Here is an 11,563-nt window from a genome sequence, read left to right as displayed (position 1 = left end):
CTACCAACGCATTAATGAGGAAGGTGTGGCAGATAGTAAAGCAATCCATGAGATATGTGGGAGCAACCGCCTACACTCCTCTATGGCATAATGGAAACCTGGGTGAATTAAACAATATAGATAGATGTTTAGAATGGGAAAGGCAAGGGATTAACAGGTTGGTGCAACTATATGAAGGGAATGTTATGAAATCCTTCGAAGACCTTAGACAGGAATTTGGTATTTCCAACAAGTCATTTTACAAATATTTACAGCTGAGACATGGAATTCAAGCTCAATATGGGTCACTCGCTATTGAGAGGACTGAAATCCCCTTGCTCCAGGGACTCATGGATCGAAGGCCAGATCTCTAGGCTATACATGAAGATTAGGGAAAGGATCCTGAAGGGAGAGGGCCCTGACAAGAGTAGGAGGGGGTGGACAGGGGATGTGGGGCCGATAACCCAGAAGCAATGGGATGAGACCCTCGAACGGGGGAGTTTGGTATCTATATCTCCATCACAGCGCGTGTCCCACTTGTTCCTTATATATAGGGCATATCACACCCCCTACAAGATGTGGAAAATGGGTAGAAAACCTAGTGACGATTGCCCCAGATGTGGGGCATCGGGGGATCTTTTCCATATGGTATGGAAATGCCCAAAACTGTATAGGTACTGGATAGGAATAGTACATAGAATAAATAGGATTTTTAAGACCACCCTGAAACCAGAGGCCAGGATTTGCTTACTGGGGATCTTGGAGGAGGACAGAATTTCCCCTCCAACTAAGATGTCCGTACTAAGGTGCTTGTACCAGGCTAGACGGTTGATAGCAATAAATTGGCAAGCCAAAAATCCCCCTATACTTGAACAATGGGTTAATGCAATCAATTCCACAATTTGGTGTGAAAGAGCAATGTTTATAAAACAAAACAACTTAAAAAAATGTGGGGCACTATGGAATCCTTGGCTGATCGACATGGGCTACCCCCTGGGTGAGGCTGCTGAGGGGGGGTCCTAGTATCTGCCTGGCTGGCTTGTGGCGGGGGGCCTTTCTTCCCCCCTAGGTGGACCTCCTTATGGGGGTGCCCTCGCGGGGGGGAGGATGGGGGGGCCTCTTTGTCCGCCTTTTGTTCCTTTTTTTCTTTCTCTGCATTGATTGGCGTCCATCACCATCCAACCAGCCAACCATGATTGGCGTGGCTGGTACTAGCAGTGTGTGTTCGAAGAGGGGGGGTGGGTTGGGCGGGGGAAAAATTGTATGGCGAGCCTGTGGAAACGTGTGGGTTGTGTGCAGCTTCGCCATTGTATTATGTATGAAATGAAAATTTTTGTGAACTGTGAAAATTATTGTTAATTTGTGTTGAAAATTTTTTAATAAAGAAGAATTAGTTAAGAAAAAAAAAAAAGAAGTCCTCACAGTTACTCTGGGTGGGCACAGGAACAGGCCCTCCTGTGAAATATTATATCAAGAATTGTAATTACATGTCCCTGTTAAACAGGGGCAGAAAAATTGGGCCTTAGGCACTGGTGCTGGTGCCACAACACTGCAACTTCTCCCATATACTCTAGTTTTAGTGCAGGAATTAGCCCTGCCGCAGAGCATTGCATCAAAAATTGTAATTAGGGGGGGGCGTGGCGACTGAGCTCCAAGATGGATGCTTAACTCCGGAGACCGGGAGTAGCTCCTAACTACCCCCATGACTTTCATGTTATAGCTCTCTGGCAGTCGGAGTCACTTATCAGTCTCCGACCACCCTGTTACTCAGTTCATCAGCCATGTCTGCACGTGGATCAGTTGTAAGATCCTTTTTTATTCTACAACAGTTGCTTGTTTTTACCTCATGTTTCTGTTTTTTTATCTTCTCCCTTCCTTCTGGACACGGTGGACTACACGCCAGGACAATGAATACCCATGTGGATGAATCATCAACACCCTTTTATGCATTGAAAAGCTACAGCAACAGTGAGTACCCTGCATCTGTCACATCAGACCTTTCTTGCACCACTTAAATGACCATTAAGTGTTTGTCCCTTAATGTTCGTGGACTAAACCACCCTGCAAAACGCTTCTCATTATGGCGGGAGGCCCATACCCAGAAGGCAGACATTCTCCTCATTCAAGAGACTCACTTCCAACTAATGAAAACGCTGACTTGCACCCACAAGGATTACCCGCACATATTCTTAGCATGTACCCCTAACAAAAAAACAGGCGGGGTCATGATAGCCATTAAGAATACAGTGTCTTTCCTTCCTAAAGAATCGTTCATTGATGCTAAAGGTAGATTTATAATACTAACGGGCGACTTTGATTCCCAGCCCCTCACCTTAGTAACGCTGTACGCCCCCAACCTTCACCAACTGAGATTTCTCAGACGTGTACTCAAAAAGGCCGAATCTATGCTCTATGGCAGGCATGTCCAAAGTCCGGCCCGCGGGCCAATCGTGGCCCGCGGTCCGGTTTTGAACGGCCCGCCTGGTTATTTAAACATATACATCTTTTGTGTCACAAAAGACATATAGTCCAGCTGCCTTGGAGGGAGGAGGCAGGACGAGTGCCGTGCACACAGGCTGAGAATTTCCTGTGTACATGGCAGCTGTAATAGGAAGTCCCATCTCTGCCATTGGACGACTGTTCTGTCCATCAGAGGAGGCGGGACTTTCTCTTAAAGGGGCCGTTGTGTAAACAGGAAATTCTCCTGTAGGATGTCTTTGGCGCTCGTCTTGCCCTCCATGGCTGCACTGATGGTAATGGTGGTTGCATTCCTGGCAATTGCAATTGTGGGACTGCATTCCTGGCAATGGTGGCTGCATTCCTGGCAATGGTGGGTGAATTCCTGGCAATGGTGGGTGAATTCCTGGCAATGGTGGCTGCATTCCTAGCAATTGGGGGTGAATTCCTGGCAATGGTGGCTGCATTCCTGGCAATGGTGGCTGCAATGGTGGCTGCATTCCTGGCAATGGTGGGGCTGCATTCCCGGCAATAGTGGGTGCATTCCCGGCAATGGTGGGGCTGCATTCCTGGCAATAGTGGGTGCATTCCCAGCAATGGTGGGGCTGCATTCCTGGCAATAGTGGGTGCATTCCTGGCAATAGTGGGGCTGCATTCCCGGCAATGGTGGGTGCATTCCCGGCAATGGTGGGGCTGCATTCCTGGCAATGGTGGGGCTGCATTCCCGGCAATGGTGGGTGCATTCCCAGCAATGGTGGGGCTGCATTCCTGGCAATGGTGGGTGCATTCCCGGCAATGGTGGGGCTGCATTCCTGGCAATAGTGGGTGCATTCCCGGCAATGGTGGGGCTGCATTCCCGGCAATGGTGGGGCTGCATTCCGGGCAATGGTGGGGCTGCATTCCGGGCAATGGTGGGGCTGCATTCCTGGCAATGGTGGGGCTGCATTCCGTGCAATAGGGGGGGCTGCATTCCGTGCAATGGTGGGGCTGCATTCCTGGCAATGGTGAGTGAATTTCTAGCAGTGGTGGGTGCATTCCTGGCAATGGTGAGTGAATTTCTAGCAATGGTGGGGCTGCATTCCTGGCAATGGTGGGCACTGCATTCCTGGCAATGGTGGGCACTGCATTCCTAGCAATGGTGGGCACTGCATTCCTAGCAATTGTGGGCGCTGCATTCCTAGCAATTGTGGGCGCTGCATTCCTAGCAATGGTGGGCGCTGCATTCCTAGCAATGGTGGGGCTGCATTCCTGGCAATGGTGAGTGAATTTCTAGCAATGGTGGGGCTGCATTCGTGGCAATGGTGGGTACATTCCTGGCAATGGTGGGCACTGCAATTCTAGCAATGGTGGGCGCTGCATTTCTAGCAATGGTGGGCGCTGCATTCCTGGCAATGGTGGGTGCTGCATTCCTGGCAATGGTGGGCGCTGCGTTCCTGGCAATTGTGGGTCTGCAGATGGGCACTGACCCTTATTTTGCTTCAGTTCTTTATTTAAAATTAAAAAATTTCCTGAAGCTTCCCTCTTAAAGTGAAGGTGCGTGTTATACCCCAAAAAATACGGTGTATCCAAATAATACACTTGAGTTCATCTCTTCACCACACACAGCCACAAAGGCATGAGAATTCTTGTTGGGTAGTGTATTAGTGCTCGGCCGAACTCACTTAGACCGAATTTTAATGGTTCAAAGAATGTCAGGCAAAATGGTCGGCCCTCGAGCATGTTCAGTTCATCAAATCTGGCCCTCTTTGAAAAAAGTTTGGACACCCCTGCTCTATGGCAACCTTCTCATTGGAGGGGACTTTAATCTTATTGCGGATCATAACTTGGATACAACGGCTGCTCATCAACGCAGACCGTCACCTCTACCTAATTTTTTACACACAAAAGACTTTTTCGATGTCTGGAGATGTCATCATGCTACGGAAAGGGACTATACCTTTTTTTCAGCAAGACACTGCACTTATTCACGTATTGATATGTTCCTGACTGACAAATGGCTTTTACAGAGGGTCCAGTCCACCATGATACATGATATCTCATGGTCAGACCATGCTGCAATTTCATTATCTATTGATTCACATGGTGCCCCCTCCTCACCACCTATCTGGCGCTGCAATATTAGGCTCCTTCAAGAACCCAAACTCGCACCACTTATCTCTCAGCATCTCAGGGATTTTTTCCACCACAATTATACCCCGGGTATTGACCCATTTCTCTTTTGGAACACACACAAAGCCTTCATGATTGGCATTCTCATACAATTAGGGGCCAGGGAGAAGAAAAAATATAATGCCCTACTTCAGGGAGTTCTGAAGGAAATACACTTACTAGACACCCGCAACAAAACCTCTCCCTCACCCGCTACCGCGGCTACACTCACTGACCTCCGGAATACATTAAAGAACCTCCTTACTCAAAGATTTGATAGACACCTACGCAAGTTACAACTTAACTCTTACGCACACGCAAATCGAGCGGGAAAATACCTAGCCCATAGAATTAAAGTAGCACGTACACGCTCCAAAATTGCCCACTTAATACACCCAATCACCCAACATAAAATTGTGAACCCCCAAGCTATAGCGGACCAATTCGCGGAATATTACGGGGCTCTTTACAACCTACACAACGATGTGGACACCCCCCAACCGTCTGTGCATGGCATTCAAAACTTCCTGCAAACTATCAACCTCCCCACTTTATCAGAAGATCATCTTACTTACCTAAATACTCCATTCACACTCCAGGAGATACAAAAAACAATTCACTCGATGCCCAACGGTAAATCCCCAGGTCTGGATGGCTTTGGGAATGAATACTATAAAACCTTCCAAGATTTACTATCCCCACACCTTCTGGAAGTATTCACCAAAGCCGAACTGACATCTTCATTCCCCCCTGAGATGCTGAGAGCTCATATAGTGACTTTACCAAAACCGGGCAAAGATCCTACTACACCTTCTAATTTTAGGCCGATTTCTCTCCTAAATTCTGACACAAAAATCTACGCAAAATTACTGGCCAATAGGCTGACGAACATCATCCCACACCTTGTATCAAAAGACCAGATGGGCTTTGTGAGGGGGCGGCAAACCTCGGACGCCACCAGCCGAATTGTTAATATTATTCACCAAGCTAGAGCATCGCGAACGCCATCTCTGCTTCTCTCCGTAGACGCAGAGAAGGCGTTTGATAGAGTACACTGGACATATATGAAAGCTGTGTTACATAAATTTGGTTTCCAAGGACCGATACTCACTGCCATTTTGGCACTTTGCCCATCTGCACAGGTATACACGGCGGGCCTGTTATCCAAATCATTTACCATAACCAATGGTACTCGCCAGGGGTGCCCTCTTTCCCCTACCATATTCAACCTAATCATAGAACCTTTGGCAGAATCCATACGGGCAAACAACCTAAGTAGCCTCCCTGGCGGTATGATTCAGTCCGGTTTTAGGTGCTGAAAGCGGTACAATTATTTTGCATGGAAATTTGGCGTTTTATATTGTAGTCCTGTAATTCTTAGGAATAACTCTCTTAAATCTCTTCAAACCAGAGTCTAGCGGGCATCCCGGGTATGATAAAGTTTATGATATAATAAAGAATAATAAAAATTATTCAATAATGTAATTAAATCCTAAAACACTGAAAAAGGGACATGTTTTGGTTGCTATGGGCAATCTCCGAATTCCAGGCAGAAAAAACAGTATTTATAATATAAAAGTGCATGCAGGGCACTGCACAGACCACTAGGGACAAAGGGGGTGTGTAATTTTTAATACAGCACGGTAATCTGTAAGATTACAGTGCTGTGTGTGTTTTGTGTCTTTTTACTTTTTTGAATTTGCCGCCGTTCTCCGCTCCCGTGCGCCGTAACGCCGCAGGGAACGGAGCTCGGCGGCATTCGGCACTGTGAATCGAGCGGAGGACAGCTCGATCACACAGCGCGGGGGACATCGCTGGATCCAGGGGACAAGGTAAGTAACTCTCCCTGTGTCCTTCCCTGCATCCAGCGATGCGATCCCGAGTCTGGCTCGGGGTTACTGCTCCTATCAGTAAATTCCTAACCTGAGCCAGACTTGGGATTACCGCTAGGGGGGTTAAGGGCTTCTCATTTAATAAATCCAAACATGTCATAAACTTGTTTGCCGATGACATTATACTACTACTGACGGATCCTATACATTCCCTCCCTCAAGCCCACAAAATCCTATCTGACTTTGGGGATGTCTCCTACTATAAAGTTAACCACACCAAATCGTTGATCTTAGACTTGGGAGTCCACCCAACTGCTAAAATGCTCCTGCAAACTACCCTTCCATACTCCTGGTCTAACAAGAGTATCACCTACTTGGGTCTGACATTGACGGGTACGCTATCCACCCTAGCTGAGAGGAACTTTATACCGTTATTGACCAACATAGAACGACAACTTGCGGACATAGGGAAAAAAGAGTTATCTTGGTTGGGCAGAATTGCAGCATATAAAATGTCCATACTGCCACAGATATTATACATATTTCGCTCCTTCCCGATTCCAATACCCCTTCAGTACATTAATGCGTTGTCCAAAAGTATGTGGAAATTCACGTGGGGGGGGGGGGGGGGGGTAAAAGGGCTAGATGTCCTTGTCGGGTTCTCCTGCCCCATAAATCGATTGGGGGAGCTGGTTATGTAGACCTCAAGGATTATCTGTGGGCCACCAGACTTGATCAACTCAAACACTGGTTCCGCTCCGCAGAAAGCCCACAGTGGGTTGACATAGAATCTTCTCTACTCCCTGTAGATAACCCCTCGGACTTCCTACTCAGCGACGCATGGGATCCATGGGTCACTAGCAGTATGTCCCCGACTATACAGGTGTCACTGCAAGAGTGGAGATATCTCCTTAAACACAATAGCGCAGAAGTGACTGAGCTACAATATGACTTACCTATAGAAATCCTACACGCTAAACTCCCTTCACTACAGACTTCGTTGGCATAAGGTGAAGAATGTATGCTATATCCAGGACTTATTCCTAGGTAAAGTATCCAAATCGGCAATACAAATTATGTCGGAATTTGACCTATCGCATTCCATGTGGTTTTCATGCACTTGTGCTCATCACTTTTTACAATCACGCCCGATACCCACCACTTCCCTGCCCACCAAGGCCTGGGATTTCTACTCAAAATCACAACCCAATGCCAAAGGCATATCACTGTTTTATAACATCTTCCAGGACAAACAAAGGTTTCATAAACATTCTGCCCTCAGCAAATGGGAAAGGGATTTAGCAACCACCTTCACTGAAGAACAATGGCTCTATGCCTTCAAAACCATCCAAAAATCCTCTCACTGCGTGAGTCACTGGGAAATGACCCTGAAAATTTTGCATAGATGGAATTATACTCCTTACAGGTTGTCTATCATGTTCCCGTCCTCTTCATCTCTATGCTGGTGGAACTGCGGCCACATTGGGAACTTGATGCACGTTGTGTGGGACTGCAGATGCCTAAGAAGCCTATGGAACAAAACCTTCCAAACTATTTCCGACCTCACAGGTATCCTAACTCCCCCGAACCCCAATTTAGCCATCTTACATATTGGTATTGATACATTTCCACGTGAGGATAGGGCCATGGTAACACACATCCTCCTGGCAACACGTAACCTGATTCTCCGTAATTGGAAGAGCACTGTAGCCCTTAACTTCTCTGAAGTGTTATCCTGAGCCTTGAAATAAAGGACATCTACGAAGTAGCATTCATCTTAATGTATATTTACTCAGAATCTCCGTACAGAGGATCACTCCTTCCAAAGGGAAGTGATGATGAATACAATTTGTTACAGCTTTTTATAAGAAAATGATAACATGACAGTGTATGGCGGGCACATGCCCAAGTTACAAAATATGCAATACATTCCAGGATAATCTATTTCATATTTCATCTGGTCATTCTGGCCCAAACACAATAACAATATAAAGGTCAGTTTGACAATTTGGAGATTAATTAAGAAGGGGAAAAGTAATGTTATAAACAGGGACTTTCCACAAAAACATTTCAACATCATTTCTGAGAATAATATGCTTTATCATGTTACTGGCAGGACATCTCATGTCAAGCAAAGAGCAAGATACACAAAATAAAAATATGTGTTGCAATATTTAGAAATACCAAAAGAATCAAGAAACATTTTAGAAAGAAATACATTTTCATATTGAAGGGGAACTCTGAGTAGTATATATATATGTATTGCATATATCTTCATATTTTCACATTCCCTTCTATGTTTTCGATTCTTTGGGTATTCTTCTTTAGACCTCCTCTATATCTCTGGGTTGGCTTCCAGGTATGCGAGCCACCATCTCATGAGCAGTTCTGACTCTTGACCTTTGGGGCTTAAAAGAACCAGTATTAGTACAAGCTTTCCAAATAGCACTACAAGAAGTTGTAGTTATTTTCAAACAACATTTGAATAACATAGGTGCACATTTGATTATAAGGATTATAAGTACTATGATACCAACAATATAAAGGATACCAGCAAACCAGCCTCCAATGCTTGAAAACCAGTTGACAGGATTAAGCCAGGAAAGCCAGCTTTCCCAACTTCCTTCAACCCAAGCAGTTTCAGTATGCTCTTTCCAAAAATTGAGCTTAAGCTGTTGCACCTGTTCCACATGTGAAATGATGGCATCTTCTGCTTTAGTATCATTTCCAATGTAGTTACAACAGCCTGTTCCCACTATGGCGCATATTCCTCCCTGGCTTGCTGTTAGATAATCCAGCACCGGCCGGTGCTGCAAAATCTCCTTTTTAACCATTTTTAGCTCTGTGGCAAGAGCCACAAAGTTCCTATCATACAATGCTGTAATATTATCAATCAAGTCAGCTAAATCAATGATAAAACTGAATGCCTTTTTAATACAACATCTATTTACCCATGGTATGGAGAATATTGGCTTTATTTCCTTGTCATGTGACTCTATATTAGTGTAAATATCACTAGTATCAGTATCATTAGTATTTTCTTCAGTGATACATCCCTGATGGCGGTATCTCAATATTAGTCTCACCCTCCTTGTTCATATCAGGATCTTTTAACCTCCTCATGACCCTCTTCCTCCCCCCCAGGTTCTGACTGAGAAGCTAGGTTTCTTTTGAGAGGATGGATGGGGATTTTACGGATTTGGGACTCCTTAAACCCATTGTCACTCATATACCAAGTGGCAGGTATTACTCTACCAAAATAACAAACCCCCATAGAATTTAAAGGGATCCAAGTATATGCTTTCTTCCCACATATAAAATAATAACCTGGGGGAGCTGCACAAGCCTTCCTGAAATTATACCCCTGCAAACACATTAATAATTTCATATTGTTTTGTCTAGAATGCTGAGTATGCGTGTAGTCATGTAGTTCCTGATATCGATCCGTGCTCCATGCTGTATCCTTACCATCAAACCAATATCTGATCTCAGCATTGTCCATACAGTTGTTCCCAATAGGTCTGGTAGTACTTTGGAAACCCTGAGTAAGCAGCTCAGATGAATATTCTCGAGTGAAGTTTATACAGACCGAGGGGATTTTCATTGGAGCACTGGTGAACAATAGGAGCGAGACAACTCTCTCAATCATTGTCTTGCGTACATCTCCAAAATGGGCACTGTTCTCTATTTCAGCCAATGTGCTGGGTACGCCTAGCAATGGTATAGTCTTATGAGAGACAGGTGTATGCGTGCATATCCAACAGTTAGTAATGTTCAACTTCTTTGCTGCTTGCAGGTACATAGCCATTGATCAGGAGTTAAACCTTTTTTCCAGCTGTAGTTTTTCATTCAATACAGTAGCATTCAAAAGGTAAGTATCATGTATCTTACCCTTTTCCTTATGGTATGTCCATTCAAATGCCATGACTGTAATCCATACCACCGATCCACCGCAGAGGATAACACTCCAGAGCTTCACATCAGGTTTAGGCCCCAGGAGATTCATTCTGCAGTGTTCTTGCTTAGGCACGAGTAAGTGGTGGAGATGACCTGGAAAGTAAGGGCACAGAACAATACCTGCCAGCAGCATGACGACCTATATGTTCTTTTGGAGTTACAGTTATTTTACAGTGTGAACCATGCACCCAATACTTGTAGTCTTTCAGCTTTACAGCAGTGGGAGGTACAAGAATGATCTGAAATGGTGCTTTCCACTTAGGAGACAAAGTGGTCCCGGGTATTTGATTCTTGATGTACACCCAATCTCCTGACTTTAGTCCATGTGTTCCTTCACTTGTATCCACTGGTTGTCCTGCTTTGGCTCTGGAAAAAGTATCAGAAAATACTGTCTCTGGTGGCACAAGGGATGCAGGAAGTCTCTTAGGCGGTCGCCCAAATAGTATATCAAAGGGGGATAGTCCATGCTTCTCCTTAGGGGTGGTCCTAATGATAGCTAAGGCTATTGGCAGTGCTTCTACACATGTGATTTTCCCATTAGCAGTTATCTTGGCCAGATACCCCTTTAAAGTTTGATTGCTGCACTCCACCATCCCGCTAGCTTGTGGCCTATATGGGGTGTGCAGCTGCTGTCTTATCCCCAGAATATTCACCACTTCTGCCATTAACTTATTATCAAAGTGTGTACCTCTATCTGAGGAGAAAACAGCCCCTATACCAAATCTTGGGATTAACTCTCTAATGAGACATTTTACTACTGTTCGGGCATCACCCCTGGCACATGCAAACTAAAAGATACTTGAGCCGACCACAAGGGGGCATATCTGAGAAGTCAATCTGCACAATTTGAAACGGCTCCTCAGTATGGGGAATATGCTTCATATGGATGAGCATCTGGTTTTCCAATGTTATGCATTTGACATATTGCACATTCATTAATCTATTTAGCAGCATATGTATGAAAGCCTGGAGCCCACCAGTGTTTGTTCACCAACCAACACATCCCTCCTGTTGAGACATGGCAAGGCCCATGGCTCAAAGCAAACAAATAAGGAAACAGAGTTGGAGGAGCAACCATTTTTCGCATCATAGTCCACAGGCCATCCTCACCACAAACAGCCCCTTTGGAGCACCAGGATGGTCTGTGAGGTGAGTTTTTTCCTGTAAGGCAGACAAAATGTGTATATCAA

Source organism: Lithobates pipiens, unplaced genomic scaffold (genome assembly GCF_037356315.1).
Source record: "Lithobates pipiens isolate NorthernLeopardFrog02 unplaced genomic scaffold, aLitPip1_a1.2 Scaffold_27, whole genome shotgun sequence".
Lineage (NCBI taxonomy): Eukaryota > Metazoa > Chordata > Amphibia > Anura > Ranidae > Lithobates > Lithobates pipiens.
This window is presented reverse-complemented; position numbering follows the sequence as displayed.